This window comes from Oncorhynchus tshawytscha, linkage group LG08, assembly GCF_018296145.1.
Source record: "Oncorhynchus tshawytscha isolate Ot180627B linkage group LG08, Otsh_v2.0, whole genome shotgun sequence".
Taxonomy (NCBI): domain Eukaryota; kingdom Metazoa; phylum Chordata; class Actinopteri; order Salmoniformes; family Salmonidae; genus Oncorhynchus; species Oncorhynchus tshawytscha.
Window position 1 is genome coordinate 13,183,832 of NC_056436.1, and position 16,702 is coordinate 13,200,533.

Consider the following 16,702-nt stretch of genomic DNA (forward strand, 5'->3'; position numbering starts at 1 on the left):
TCTGCCTGTCCTGACTCTGAGCCCTCCTGGTTTTGACCTCTGCCTGTCCTGACCCTGAGCCTGCCTGCCATCCTGTGCCTTTGCGCCTACTCTGGATTATCGACCCCTGCCTGCCTTGATCTGTCGTTTGTCTGCCCCTGTTTTTGCAATAAACATGGTTACTCCAACACAGTCTGCACCTGGGTCTTACCTGAACCCTGATAATATCTCTATATCTCTAAATTGCTATATCTCTATATATCTCTAAATCTCTATATCTCAATATCTCTACATTTCTATATCTCTCTCTCTCTCTCTCTCTATATATATATATACATCTCTAAATCTCTATATCACTATATATTTTTTATTCTATATATCTCTATATCTCAATCTATTACAAAATGTCGCCGGAAGAAATGGCAGCAGTTTTATGGGCGCCCAACCCATTGTGCTATTGTTTTTTTTCACCTTATTTGTAACTTACTTTGTACATAATGTTTCTGCAATCGTATCTTATGGCAAAAAAGAGCTTCTGGATATCAGGACAGTGATCACTCACCTCAGACTAGACAAAGATTTTTTCTTCAACTAGCAAGACGCACAGGACATTCTCCAAACACTCAACAGGGCCAACATCCCCATAATTTGCAAGAGGAAGCGATGCAGGTACAGAGGACAAAGAGGCGGATGCCTGGTCAGGACCTGGAAAAGGCGAGTGGGAAAGCTGCCGTTACCGTCAATATTACTCGCCAACGTGCAATCATTGGACAATAAATGAGACGAGGCACGATCCCAAATATCCTACCAATGGGACATCAAAAACTGTAATATCCTATGTTTCACGGAATTGTGGTTGAATGACGACATGGATATTCAGCTAGCGGGATATACGCTGCACCGGCAAGATAGAACAGCACACTCTGGTAAGATGAGGGGGGGGTCAGGGGTCTGTGCATATTTGTAAACAACAGCTGGTGCACGAAATCTAAGGAAGTCTCTAGATTTTGCTCGCCTGAAGTAGAGTATATTGTGATAAATTGCAAGCCACACTACTTGCCTAGAGAGTTCTCAGCTATACTTTCATGGCTGTTTATTTACCACCACAAACAGATGGCACTAAGACCACACTTAGTCAGCTGTATAAGGAAATAAGCAAACAGGAAACCACTCAGCCAGAGTTGGTGCTCCTAGTGGCCAGAAACTTTAATGCAAGGAAACTTAAATCAGTTCTACCAAATTTCCATCAACACATTAAATGTGCAACCAGAGGGAAAAAAAATCTAGATTATCTGTACTCCATACACAGAGAAGCGTACAAAGCCCTCCCTCGCCCTCCATTTGGTAAATCCGACCACAATTCTATCCTCTTGATTCCTGCTTACAAGCAACAATTAAAGCAGAAAGCACGAGTGACTCGGTCTATAAAAAAGTGGTCAGATGAAGCAGATGCTAAGCTACAGGACTGTTTTGTTATCACAGACTGGAACATGTTCTGGTATTCTTCCGATGGCATTGAGGAGTACACCACATCAGTCACTGGATTTATCAATTAGTGCATCGAGGACGTCGTCCCCACAGTGACTATACGTACATACTCCAACCAGAAGCCATGGATTACAGGCAACATTAGCATTAAGCTAATACAGGGATAAGATTGAATCATACTACACCAACTCCGACTCTCGTCTTATGTGGCAGGGCTTGCAAACTATTACAGACTACAAAGGGAAGCACAGCCGCGAGCTGCCCAGTGATACGAGCCAACCAGATGAGCTTCTATGCTCGCTTCGAGGCAAGCAACACTGAGGCATGCATGAGAGCATCAGTTGTTCCGGACGACTGTGTGATCACACTCTCCTTGGCCGACATGAGTAAGACCTTTAAACAGGTCAACATACACAAGGCTGCAGGGCCAGACGGATTACGAGGACGTGTGCTCCAGGCATGTGCTGACCAACTGGCAGGTGTCTTCACTGACATTTTCAACATGTCCCTGATTGAGTCTGTAATATCAACATGTTTTAAGCAGACCACCATAGTCCCTGTGCCCAAGAACACAAAGGCAACCTGCCTAAATGACTACAGACCAATTTGCATACTGCCCAAACAGATCCACAGATGATGCAATCTCTATTGTACTCCACACTGCCATTTCCCACCTGGACAAAAGGAACACTTATGTGAGAATGCTATTAATTGAGTACAGCTCAGCGCTCAACACCATACTACCCTCAAAGCTCATCACTAAGCTAAGGATCCTGGGACTAAACACCTCCCTATGCAACTAGATCCTTGACTTCCTGACGGGCCGCCCCCAGGTGGTGAGGGTAGGTAGCAACACATCTGCTACGCTGATCCTCAACACTGGAGCTCCCCAGGGGTGCGTGCTCAGTCCCCTACTGCACTCCCTGTTCACTGATGACTGCATGGCCAGGCACGACTCCAACACTATCATTAAGTTTGCAGACAACACAACAGTGGTAGGCCTGATCACCGACAACGACGAGACAGCCTATGGGGAGGAGGTCAGAGACCTGGCCGGGTGGTTCCAGGATAACAACCTCTCCCTCAACGTAACCAGGACTAAGGAGATGATTGTGGACTACAGGAAAAGGAGGACAGAGCACACCCAAATTCTCATCGACGGGGCTGTAGTGGAGCAGTTTGAGAGCTTCAAGTTCCTTGGTGTCCACATTAATAACAAACTAGAATGCTACAAACACACCAAGACAGTGGTGAAGAGGGCATGAAAATGCCTAGAGGGCATGAAAATGCCTATTCCCCCTCAGGAAACAAAAAGATTTGGCATGGGTCCTGAGATGTTCTACAGCTGCAAAATTGAGAGCATCCTGACTGGTTGCATCACTGCCTGGTAGGGCAATTGCTCAACCTCTGAACGCAAGGCACTACAGAGGGTAGTGTGTACGGCCCATCCAGGACCTCTACACCAGGCGGTGTCAGAGGAAGGCCCTAAAAATTGTCAAAGACCCCAGCCACCCCAGTCATAGACTGTTCTCTCCACTATCGCATGGCAAGCAGTACTGGAGTGCCACGTCTAGGACAAAAAGGCTTCTCAACAGCTTTTACCACCAAGCTGTAAGACTCCTGAACAGGTAATCAAATGATTACCCGGACTATTTGCATTGTGTGCCACCCCCTTATTTGCAAATTATGGTGGCAAATAAATCATTGGTCACCTACAAATAAGCAAGATTTCTGGCTCTCACAGACCTGTAACTTCTTCTTGAAGAGGCTCCTCCGTCCTCCACTCGTTACCTGTATCAATGGCACCTGTTTGAACTTGTTATCAGTATAAAAGACACCTGTCCACAACCTCAAACAGTCACACTCCAAACTCCACTATGGCCATTTCCAAAGAGCTGTCAAAGTACACCAGAAACAAAATTGTAGACCTGCACCAGGCTGGGAAGACTGAATCTGCAATAGGTAAGCAGCTTGGTTTGAAGAAATCAACTGTGGGAGCAATTATTAGGAAATGGAAGACATACAAGACCACTGATAATCTCCCTCGATCTGGGGCTCCACGCAAGATCTCACCCTGTGGGGTCAAAATGATCACAAGAATGGTGAGCAAAAATCCCAGAACCACACGGGGGGACTTAGTAAATGACCTGCAGAGAGCTGGGACCAAAGTAACAAAGTTTACCATCAGTAACACACTACGCCGCCAGGGACTCAAATCCTGCAGTGCCAGACGTGTCCCCCTGCTTAAGCCAGTACATGTCCAGGCCCGTCTGAAGTTTGCTAGAGAGCATTTGGATGATCCAGAAGAAGATTGGGAGAATGTCATATGGTCAGATGAAACCAAAATATAACTTTTTGGTAAAAACTCAACTCGTCGTGTTTGGAGGACAAAGAATGCTGAGTTTCATCCAAAGAACACCATCCTACTGTGAAGCATGGGGGTAGAAACATCATGCTTTGGGCTGTTTTTCTGCAAAGGGACCAGGACGACTGATCCCTGTAAAGGAAAGAATGAATGGGGCCATGTATCGTGAGATTTTGAGTGAAAACCTCCTTCCATCAGCAAGGGCATTGAAGATGAAACGTGGCTGGGTCTTTCAGCATGACAATGATCCCAAACACACCGCCCGGGCAACAAAGGAGTGGCTTTGTAAGAAGCATTTCAAGGTCCTGGAGTGGCCTAGCCAGTCTCCCGATCTCAACCCCATAGAAAATCTTTGGAGGGAGTTGAAAGTCCGTGTTGCCCTGCAACAGCCCCAAAACATCACTGCTCTAGAGGAGATCTGCATGGAGGAATGGGCCAAAATACCAGCAACAGTGTGTGAAAACCTTGTGAAGACTTACAGAAAACGTTTGACCTCTGTCATTGCCAACAAAGGGTATATAACAAAGTATTGAAATAAACTTTTGTTATTGACCAAATACTTATTTTCCACCATAATTTGCAAATAAATTCATTAAAAATCCTACAATGTGATTTTCTGGATTTTTTTCCCTCATTTTGTCTGTCATAGTTGAAGTGTACCTATGATGAAAATTACAGGCCTCTCATATTTCTAAGTGGGAGAACTTGCACAATTGGTGGCTGACTAAATACTTTTTTGCCCCACTGTATATATAGTCACTTGATACCTTTTTCACCTAATACCTTTTTTGCACTATTGTTTAGAGCCTGTAAGTAAGCATTTCACTTTAAAGTCTACTACACCTGCTGTATTCGGAACACGTGACAAATAAACTTGGATTTGATTTGATATATATCTCTGGTGCAGTGATGAAATCCAACTTAAGACAGATGTTAGGACAATGTGTGTGTTAGAGAGAGAGAGAGAGAGAGAGAGAGAGAGAGAGAGAGAGAGAGAGAGAGAGAGAGAGAACATAAGCACAAATACGAACGAGAGCACTCTGACTCCGACTCATGCACATGATTGTAAAGCAAAGCTGGCATGAAAGCCCTGATCATTTCATGGTAGCGGGGGGGCAGATTAGTGCTTCCTGACTGTGGTTTTCTCCTCTCTGGTTGGCTGTGCTGAAGCACATGTCCGTTAAAGGGGCTCGTTCGGACAGAAATAGGATTTATCAACAGGGTTCCTGCACGCAGATTGTAGAGCTGTGGAGGCATATGGGGCCAATTTTGTCTAATTGAGCAGTGATTCTCTGCAGTACAGGGTTATTACTGTGTGTGAGTGTGTGTGTGTATTACTGTACCAGAGAAAGGGAGAGATGTCCCGCTCGACCCAGAGAACTCTGACGGTTAATTGGTCAGTATATTCTTTTACACAAAAGCCTATAGAAAAGCAGGTCCTGAACCAGGATGGGCCTTTCTCTTGTCAAATCACTGAACCCCCTGGGTGCTGCTGAGTTAAACAACAACTAATCTCAGAGTTATTTTTTAAAGTAAGATGTGGAGTGTGGAAGTTCTTGAAGTGGATTTAAAAATGTCCGCTACTCTAGTATTTTAGTTTTACAGTACTGATGTTCATATTTCAGAGTCAATATTTGATAAGAAGTGTGGGCAGTCAAGCAGGAGGAGGTAACATATTAGTTACTGAAAAGGTAACATTTAGTCTGGCCTCCGTATGCCAAAACAGTCAAGTTCCGATAAACCTTGAATAAACACCAACTCACACATTCACTTCTGATAGCATTATGTTAGCAATTGCCCATTCAAATGCACATGAGCGTGGCACAGTGAATTTGACTTCCGACACGACTGAGTTGCGAATCTCATTGCTCACCCCCTGCTAACAACAGGCTTAGAAGGGATTCAATCATCAACCCAGCAGGCCTCTGTCTCTGCTGGAACTGGTTATGTCTATCCTGTCCTGTACACAATAGGCTGAGCTTCTCCTGAAACAGGCTCAACTCCACCTAAGCCAGCTTGTAGGTAGAATGCATTATGATGCAGGTATAATGCATTATAATGACTAACCATACGCACATATCAGTATAAAAGACACCTGTCCACAACCTCAAACAGTCAGAAAATGTCTAATTAGTGTGTTTCTATTATCTCAGAATGATTCAGACTAAATACTATTAAGTTGAAAGCTTCCTACATAGAGTGATATGACTGGTTTTCCCCCAAAGCAACACACGCAGAGGCAAAGAGAACCACATCTAAGACCACATGTGTTTTGTTTTGTCATTTCTCCTCTATGCCCACTTTATTACAGTTCATGTATGATGATAACTATCAATAACTATTCATACGTTTCATCCACAAATGCCAGACTCATACCAACCAGGGGGGGGGGGGAATTCACAGAACAAACCAAGCTTCAGTTATACAGCTTCCACTTCTACTTCACTGTATAACTAACTTCCTCCTGAAATAATAATAATATACATGGTCTGCTTTCAATTAGTCCATGGGAGTTCATCTAGCATGAGTCGCAAATGGTACCATATTCCCTATATAGTGCACTACTTTGGACCAGAACCCCATGGGCCCTGGTCCAAAAAATATCCTCCAGTTTATACACGGGAAACAGGCTGGCGTATGGTAACGTTTCCTTTCAACAAAATTAACTTTTGTTTGGGAATCAGGCCCTCTCTGCAGGATGTGTAACGTGAACCTTTGAGGATGTTATAGCGAGCAAACAGACAAGGTATTAGAGGCACTGATCTACTCTATCCGACACAGGAGGTTGGTGGTGCCTTAATTGGGGAGAACAGGCTCGTGGTAATGGCTGGAGTGGAATGAGTGGAATAGTATCATGCCATTATTCTTGCCATTATTATGAGCCTTCCTCCCCTCAGCAGCCTCCACTGCTACCCAATTCCTCAAAGATTTTCCTTCCCCTCAGTTGCCTCACTGACTAGAGTACTTAGGCTAACCAATCTGACTGTAGTACTTAGAGTCTGGCTAACCAATCTGACTGTAGTACTCAGAGTCTGGCTAACCTAGCTAAGTGTAGTACTTATTTATTTTATATTTTACCTTTATTTAACCAGGCAAGTCAGTTAAGAACAAATTCTTATTTTCAATAACGGCCTAGTGGGTTAACTGCCTGTTCAGGGGCAGAACGACAGATTTGTACCTTGTCGGCTCGGGGGTTTGAACTTGCAACCTTCCGGTTACTAGTCCAACGCTCTAATCACTAGGCTACCCTGCCGCCCCGACTTAGAGTCTGGCTAACCAATCTAACTGTAGTACTTAGAGTCTGGCTAACCAATCTAACTGTAGTACTTAGAGTCTGGCTAACCAATCTGACTGTAGTACTTAGAGTCTGGCTAACCAATCTAACTGTAGTACTTAGAGTCTGGCTAACCAATCTGACTGTAGTACTTAGAGTCTAGCTAACCAATCTAACTGTAGTACTTAGAGTCTGGCTAACCAATCTAACTGTAGTACTTAGAGTCTGGCTAACCAATCTGACTGTAGTACTTAGAGTCTGGCTAACCAATCTAACTGTAGTACTTAGAGTCTGGCTAACCAATCTGACTGTAGTATTTAGAGTCTGGCTATCCAATCTGACTGTAGTACTTAGAGTCTGGCTAACCAATCTGACTGTAGTATTTAGAGTCTGGCTAACCAATCTAACTGTAGTACTTAGAGTCTGGCTAACCAATCTGACTGTAGTATTTAGAGTCTGGCTAACCAATCTAACTGTAGTACTTAGAGTCTGACTACCTAATCTAACCGTGTTGTATTTACACAGGCCTGTTACTAAGTGGCTTAGAGACACATGCATACTGTATGTGAGGCTGAGAGGCTGTTTGAGAGGCTGTTGATAGTTACAGTAATTAACAGGCCTGACTTTGTCTATGGACATATACAGTTAGCTCTACTGTAAAATACCGTGTCTGGTCGGCTTGGTGTGAAAACGGAATAAAACCAACCGGGATGTAGGGAGACAGAGACTGCAAATGGAAATCTGGAATCTGAATTAGTTCAAACTGGTGCAATATCTGTTGTGTATAGTCCCTGACAGGTAAACACATAACATAGACATATAGGGATGTTCCTTCTCCTGTTACCTGTCTGGCAGGAATGGCGTCCATGACGTTGAAGTGGAATTCAAAGTAGATCATGTTAAAGACACCATGGCGCCCCAGTGTTGACTCTAACCCTTTATTCAGGCCTCGGAGGCCGGAGCCGTCTGCGTTAATGATTTTCCGAGCTTGGGCAAACGTGGCGGGCTGCTGTATAGGTGCAAGGCCAAAGAGAAGAGGAGTATGTGTCAATAACAGAGAATAGAATAGATCTACTCAGTGAGTAAAACAAATACTTCCAAGGAAAACATCCTTAAGAAAATGTGAAAGGTTGTTGTATGGGGCAGAACAAAACAGAGCATGTGCCAATGACTGAGAATAGCATAGAGCTACTCTAAGAAAGGAATCCTAACTTAAGATGTGCACACTTAGATGAAGGATTTTAATTTGATCACTAGGAAATGCAAACTTGTAGTGTATTCTAGGGTAAAAATGCTTCTAAAGTTTATAATTTCCACATTAAAATGTCAGACTTGTTTTGCCCTAACGATAAATATATCAACCCCTACAAACAAATTCCATGAATTATAATCCACATAATAATAAACATTTCCTGTTGCTGCAGGATTATTTCCCTGCTGTAGGAGACTGGCTCAAATTAAGATCCTACATCTGTAACTCTGATCCCATAAATCATGCATTGATGTCAATGGTTATTGTCAAGGTAAATGACAGTGTTAATGGGTTAAGTTACCCATGCACATCTTGATAACTCAACCAGGAGTTGACTTAACCAGGATTTGGGGAATCCTGAATGGAAACAGTGAGATATTAGAAGTTCTTATTAAAGAGTGTTTTTTGTATCTCACCACTGTGAAAGTATCTCTGTTGGCCTGCAGGCGGACTTTGACCACTTCAAATGGGTTTACCACCCACGCCCTCGGTCAGACCTGACCCTAAATCTGCTCCTGACAAATCCTGGGGAGAGAAGGAGGGAGGCAGAGAATGAGGTAGAGAGGGAAGGGGAGGGAGGGATAGAAAGAGGGAGAGAGGAGAGAGGGAGGGTGAGAGAGAGAGATGGAAAGAGTGAATGATATGTTCCATATCAACAGGAGGAAAAGAACAGAGTGAACAGTAAAAAACATAATATATTCCATGTGGCAGATGCTTTAATTCAAAGCAAATTACAGTAATGTGTGAATACATTTTTTACCTACGGCTGGTCCCAGGAATTGAACTAACTATCCCGGCATTGCAAGAGCCATGCTCTACCAACTGAGATGCAGAGGACCAGGACCACAAAGAGAAATCAGAGAAGGGAAGGTAGCTAGAGGGAAATGTCCATGTGCAAAACGTATCCGTTTATAAATGTGGAAAGTATTCCGACCGCTTGACTTTTTCCACAGTTTGTTATTTTACTGCCTTATTCTACAATTGATTGAATAAATTTTCCTCGTCAATCTACACACAACACCCCATAATGACAAAGCGAAAACACATTTTTTTTTCTCGCAAGTTATTACAAATAAAAAACAGAAATACCTTATTTACATAAGTATTCAGACCCTTTGCTATGAGATTATAAATGAACTCAGGTATGTCCTGTTTCCATTGATCATCCTTAAAATGTTTCTACAAATTGATTGGAGTCCACCTGTGGTAAATTAAAATGACTGGGTATGATTTGGAAAGGCACACACCTGTTTATCAAATCAAATCAAATGTATTTATATAGGCCTTCTTACATCAGCTGATATCTCAAAGTGCTGTACAGAAACCCAGCCTAAAACCCCAAACAGCAAGCAATGCAGGTGTTGAAGCACGGTGGCTAGGAAAAACTCCCTAGAAAGGCCGGAACCTAGGAAGAAACTTAGAGAGGAACCATGCTATGAGGGGTGGCCAGTCCTCTTCTGGCTGTGTTGGGTGGAAATTATAACAGATCATGGCTAAGACGTTCAAATGTTCATAAATGACCAGCATGGTCAAATAGAAATAATCACAGTAGTTGTCAGGGGTGCAGCAACTCAGCACCTCAGGAGTAAATGTCAGTTGGCTTTTCATAGCCGATCATTCAGAGTATCTCTACCGCTCCTGCTGTCTCTAGAGAGTTGAAAACAGTAGGTCTGGGACAGGTAGCACGTCCGGTGAACAGGTCAGGGTTCCATAGCTGCAGACAGAACAGTTGAAACTGGAGCAGCAGCACGGCTAGGTGGACTGGGGACAGCAAGGATTCATCATGCCAGGTAGTCCTGAGGCATGGTCCTAGGGATCAGGTCCTCCGAGAGAGAGAAAGAAAGAGAGAAAGAGAGAAAGAGAGAATTTGAGAGAGCATACTTAAATTCACACAGGACATCGGATAAGACAGGAAAAGTACTCCAGAAATAACAAACTGACCCTAGCCCCCCGACACATGAACTACTGCAGCATAAATACTGGAGGCTGAGACAGGAGGGGTCAGGAGACACTGTGGCCCATCTGAAGGATATAACCCCACCCACTTTGCCAAAGCACAGCCCCCACACAAGTAGAGGGATATCTTCAACCACCAACTTACCATCCTGAGACAAGGCCGAGTATAGCCCACAAAGATCTCCGCCCCGGCACAACCCAAGGGGGGGCGCCAACCCAGACAGGAAGATCACGTCAGTGACTCAACCCACTCAAGTGACGCACCCCTCCCAGGGATGGCATGGAAGAGCACCAGTAAGTCAATGACTCAGCCCCTGTAATATGGTTAGAGGCAGAGAATCCCAGTGGAGAGAGGGGAACATGCCAGGCAGAGACAGCAAGGGCGGTTCGTTGCTCCAGAGCCTTTCCGTTCATCTTCACACTCCTGGGCCAGACTACACTTAATCATATGACCCACTGAAGAGATGAGTCAGTAAAGACTTAAATGTTGAGACCCAGTCTGCGTCTCTCACATGGGTAGGTAGACCATTCCATAAAAATGGAGCTCTATTGGACAAAGCCCTGCCTCAGGCTGTTTGCTTAGAAATTCTAGGGACAATTAGGAGGCCCGCGTCTTGTGACCATAGCGTACGTGTAGGTATGTACGGCAGTACCAAATTGGAAAGATTATTATTATTTTTTCACCTTTATTTAACCAGGTAGGCTAGTTGAGAACAAGTTCTCATTTGCAACTGCGACCTGGCCAAGATAAAGCATAGCAGTGTGAACAGACAACACAGAGTTACACATGGAGTAAACAATTAACAAGTCAATAACACAGTAGAAAAAAAGAAAAAAAGAGAGTCTATATACATTGTGTGCAAAAGGCATGAGGAGGTAGGCGAATAATTACAATTTTGCAGATTAACACTGGAGTGATAAATGATCAGATGGTCATGTACAGGTAGATATATTGGTGTGCAAAAGAGCAGAAAAGTAAATAAATATAAACAGTATGGGGATGAGGTAGGTAAAATTGGGTGGGCTATTTACCGATAGACTATGTACAGCTGCAGCGATCGGTTAGCTGCTCAGATAGCAGATGTTTGAAGTTGGTGAGGGAGATAAAAGTCTCCAACTTCAGCGATTTTTGCAATTCGTTCCAGTCACAGGCAGCAGAGAACTGGAACGAAAGGATGCAGTTTATCCAGTTTGCTGAGTAGAATGTTGGAAGCTATTTTGTAGATGACATCGCCGAAGTCGAGGATCGGTAGGATAGTCAGTTTTACTAGGGTAAGTTTGGCGGCGTGAGTGAAGGAGGCTTTGTTGCGGAATAGAAATGTTTGATGTTTGATATGAGTCTGGAAGGAGAGTTTACAGTCTAGCCAGACACCTAGGTACTTATAGATATCCACATATTCTAGGTCGGAACCATCCAGGGTGGTGATGCTAGTCGGGCATGCGGGTGCAGGCAGCGAACGGTTGAAAAGCATGCATTTGGTTTTACTAGCGTTTAAGAGCAGTTGGAGGCCACAGAAGGAGTGTTGTATGGCATTGAAGCTCGTTTGGAGGTTAGATAGCACAGTGACCAAGGACGGGCCGGAAGTATACAGAATGGTGTCGTCTGCGTAGAGGTGGATCAGGGAATCGCCCGCAGCAAGAGCAACATCATTGATATATACAGAGAAAAGAGTCGGCCGAGAATTGAACCCTGTGGCACCCCCATAGATACTGCCAGAGGACCGGACAGCATGCCCTCCGATTTGACACACTGAACTCTGTCTGCAAAGTAGTTGGTGAACCAGGCAAGGCAGTCATCAGAAAAACCGAGGCTACTGAGTCTGCCGATAAGAATATGGTGATTGACAGAGTCGAAAGCCTTGGCAAGGTCGATGAAGACGGCTGCACAGTACTGTCTTTTATCGATAGCGGTTATGATATCGTTTAGTACCTTGAGCGTGGCTGAGGTGCACCCTTGACTGGCTCGGAAACCAGATTGCACAGCGGAGAAGGTACGGTGGGATTCGAGATGGTCAGTGACCTGTTTGTTGACTTTGCTTTCGAAGACCTTAGATAGGCAGGGCAGGATGGATATAGGTCTGTAACAGTTTGGGTCCAGGGTGTCTCCCCCTTTGAAGAGGGGGATGACTGTGGCAGCTTTCCAATCCTTGGGGATCTCAGACGATATGAAAGAGAGGTTGAACAGGCTGGTGATAGGGGTTGCGACAATGGCGGCGGATAGTTTCAGAAATAGAGGGTCCAGATTGTCAAGCTCAGCTGATTTGTACGGGTAGGTAGGAGCAAGCCCATGTAAATGCTTTGTAGGTTAGCAGTAAAACCTTGAAATCAGCCCTTGCCTTAAAACCTCTTGAGTGTAGGGGACAGTATTTTCGTGTTTGCCTGAAAAACGTACCCAATTGAAACGGCCTATTTCTCATGCCCAGAAACTAGAATATGCATATAATTGTCAGACTATGATAGAAAACACTCTAAAGTTTCCAAAACTGTCAACATATTGTCTGTGAGTATAACAGAACTTATATTGCAGGCGAAAAACTGAGGAAAATCCAACAAGGAAGTGCTGTTTTTCCTGAAAGCTCTCTCTTACATTGGATGCCTTACTTTTCCTATGGCTTCCTCAAGGTGTGAACAGTCTTTAGACATAGTTTCAGGCTTTTATTTTGAAAAATTAGCGAGAAAGATCACATCGCGTCATTGTATGGCTGGGTGACAGCAGCGCAAAAGTTTGGAGCATCCATTTTCTCTCTCTCTCTCTCTCTCTGAAGAAGCTACATTCCCGGTTGATATATTATCGAATATATATTGTAAAAACAACCTGAGGATTGATTATAAAAAACGTTTGACGTTTCTACGAACATTACGGATACTATTTGGAATTTTCGTCTGCGGTGTCATGACCGCTTGAGCCTGTGGATTTCTGAACATAACGCGCTAACCGAATGGAGGTATTGAAATCTGACACACCAGGTGGATTAACAACAAGCTAAGCTGTGTTTTGCTATATTGCACTTGTAATTTAATGAAAATTAAATATTTTTAGTGATTTAATTTGAATTTGGCGCTCTGCAATTCAGCGGTGGTTGACGAAAATGATCCCGCTAACGGGATGGGTGCATCAAGTTTTAACAGGAAGCCAGTGTAGGGAGGCTAGCACTGGAGTAATATGATAGAAAATGTTGGTTCTAGTCAGGATTCTAGCAGCCGTATTTAGCACTAACTGAAGTTTATTTAGTGCTTTATCCGGATAGCCGGAAAGTAGAGCATTGCAGTAGTCTAACCTAGAAGTAACAAAAGCATGGATGAATTTTTCTGCATAGTTTTTGGACAGAAAGTTTCTGATTTTTGCAATGTTATGTAGATGGAAAAAAGCTGTCCTTGAAACAGTCTTGATATGTTCGTCAAAAGAGAGATCAGGGTCCAGAGTAACGTCGAGGTTCTTTACAATTTCATTTGAGATGACTGTACAACCATCAAGATTAATTGACAGATTCAACAGAAGATCTCTTTGTTTCTTGACAGATTCAACAGAAGATCTCTTTGTTTCTTGGGACCTAGAACAAGCATCTCTGTTTTGTCCGAGTTTAAAAGTAGAATGTTTGCAGTCATCCACAGCTGTGTGTCATCCACATAGCAGTGAAGGTTAACATTCTGTTTTCTAATGACATCCTCAAGAGGTAAAATATATAGTGAAAACAATAGTGGTCCTAAAACAGAACCTTGAGGAACACCGAAATGTACAGTTGATTTGTCAGAGGACAAACCATTCACAGAGACAAACTGATATCTTTCCGACAGATAAGATCTAAACCAGGCCAGAACTTGTCCGTGTAGACCATTTTGGGTTTCCAATCTCTCCAAAAGAATGTGGTGATCGATGGTATCAAAAGCAGCACTAAATTCTAGGAGCATGAGGACAGATGCAGAGCCTCGGTCTGACGCCATTAAAAGGTAATTTACCACTTTCACAAGTGCAGTCTCTGTGCTATGATGGGGTCTAAAACCAGACCGAAGCATTTCGTATACATTGTTTGTCTTCAGGAAGGCAGTGAGTTTCTGCGCAACAGCCTTTTCTAAAATTGTTGAGAGGAATGGAAGATTCGATATAGGCCGATAGTTTTTGATATTTCTGGGTCAAGGTTTGGCTTTTTCAAGAGAGTCTTTATTACTGCAACTTTTAGTGAGTTTGGTACACATCCAGTGGATAGAGAGCCGTTTATTATGTTCAACATAGGAGGGCCAAGCACAGGAAGCAGCTCTTTCAGTAGTTTAGTTGGAATAGGGTCCAGTATGCAGCTTGAAGGTTTAGAGGCCATGATTATGTTCATCATTGTGTCAAGAGATATAATACTAAAACACTTGAGTGTCTCTCTTGATCCTAGGTCCTGGCAGAGTTGTGCAGACTCAGGACAACTGAACTTTGGAGGAATATGCAGATTTAAAGAGGAGTCTGTAATTTGCTTTCTAATGATCATGATCTTTTCCTCAAAGAAGTTCATGAATTTATTACTGCTGAAGTGAAAGCCATCCTCTCTTGGGGAATGCTGCTTTTTAGTTAGCTTTGCGACAGTATCAAAAATAAATTTAGGATTGTTCTTATTTTCCTCAATTAAGTTGGAAAAATAGGATAATCGAGCAGCAGTGAGAGCTCTTCGATACTGCACGGTCTTTCCAAGCTAGTTGGAAGACTTCCAGTTTGGTGTGGCGCCATTTCCGTTCCAATTTTCTGGAAGCTTGCTTCAGAGCTCAGGTATTTTCTGTAAACCAGGGAGCTAGTTTATTATGACAAATGTTTTTTAGTTTTTAGGGGTGCAACTTCATCTAGGGTATTGCGCAAAGTTAAATTGAGTTCCTCAGTTAGGTGGTTAACTGATTTTTGTCCTCTGACGTCCTTGGGTAGGCAGAGAAAGTCTGGAAGGGCATCAAGGAATATTTGTGTTGTCTGAGAATTTATAGCACAACTTTTGATGCTCCTTGGTTGGGGTCTGAGCAGATTATTTGTTGCGATTGCAAACGTAATAAAATGGTGGTCCGATAGTCCAGGAAGGAAAAACATTAACAGCCACAACATTTATTCCATGGGACAAAACTAGGTCCAGAGTATGACTGTGACAGTGAGTAGGTCCAGAGACATGTTGGACAAAACCCACTGAGTCGATGATGGCTCCGAAGGCCTTTTGGAGTGGGTCTGTGGACTTTTCCATGTGAATATTAAAGTCACCAAAAATTAGAATATTATCTGCTATGACTACAAGGTCCGATAGGAATTCAGGGAACTCAGTGAGTAATGCTGTATATGGCCCAGGAGGCCTGTAAACAGTAGCTATAAAAAGTGATTGAGTAGGCTGCATAGATTTCATGACTAGAATCTCAAAAGACGAAAACATCTTTCTTTTTTTTTGTAAATTGAATTTTGCTTTCATAAATGATAGTCACTGTGGGGACGATGTCATCGATGCACTTATTGATGAAGCCAATAACTGATGTGGTGTACTCCTCAATGCCATAGGAAGAATCACATTCCAGTCTGTGCTAGCAAAACAGCCCTGTAGTTTAGCATCTGCTTCATCTGACCACTTTTTTATTGACCGAGTCACTGGTGCTTCCTGCTGTGTAGGATAAAGTGAGTTATATGGTTTAATAGTGTAGGATAAAGTGGATTATATGGTTTAATTGTGTAGGATAAAGTGAGTTATATGGTTTAATAGTGTAGGATAAAGTGAGTTATATGGTTTAATAGTGTAGGATAAAGTGGATTATATGGTTTAATAGTGTAGGATAAAGTGGATTATATGGTTTAATAGTGTAGGATAAAGTGAGTTATATGGTTTAATAGTGTAGGATAAAGTGAGTTATATGGTTTAATAGTGTAGGATAAAGTGGATTATATGGTTTAATAGTGTAGGATAAAGTGGATTATATGGTTTAATAGTGTAGGATAAAGTGAGTTATATGGTTTAATAGTGTAGGATAAAGTGAGTTATATGGTTTAATAGTGTAGGATAAAGTGGGTTATATGGTTTAATAGTGTAGGATAAAGTGGATTATATGGTTTAATAGTGTAGGATAAAGTGGGTTATATGGTTTAATAGTGTAGGATAAAGTGGATTATATGGTTTAATAGTGTAGGATAAAGTGGGTTATATGGTTTAATAGTGTAGGATAAAGTAGATTATATGGTTTAATAGTGTAGGTTAAAGTGTGTTATATGGTTTAATAGTGTAGGATAAAGTGGATTATATGGTTTATCAGTGTAGGATAAAGTAGATTATATGGTTTAATAGTTTGTTGAAGACAACAATACTACTACTGAAGGAACTTCTTGGCATACAGGTTTACACAAACTTGTTTCCCCAGTCTCTCTCTCTCCCACACGGACACAGGATGTCCG

The 16,702-nt window shown here is 42.7% G+C and overlaps 1 long non-coding RNA gene across 1 annotated transcript; it reads right to left on the bottom strand.

The window, feature by feature from the left end:
* Positions 1 to 547: 547 nt before the first annotated feature.
* Positions 548 to 9,352, bottom strand: LOC121846994. Its single transcript, XR_006083978.1, has 3 exons — positions 8,775 to 9,352; positions 7,951 to 8,115; positions 548 to 684 (listed from the first exon to the last, which is right to left on the bottom strand). It is a non-coding gene; the product is annotated as an uncharacterized LOC121846994 (long non-coding RNA).
* Positions 9,353 to 16,702: the final 7,350 nt, after the last annotated feature.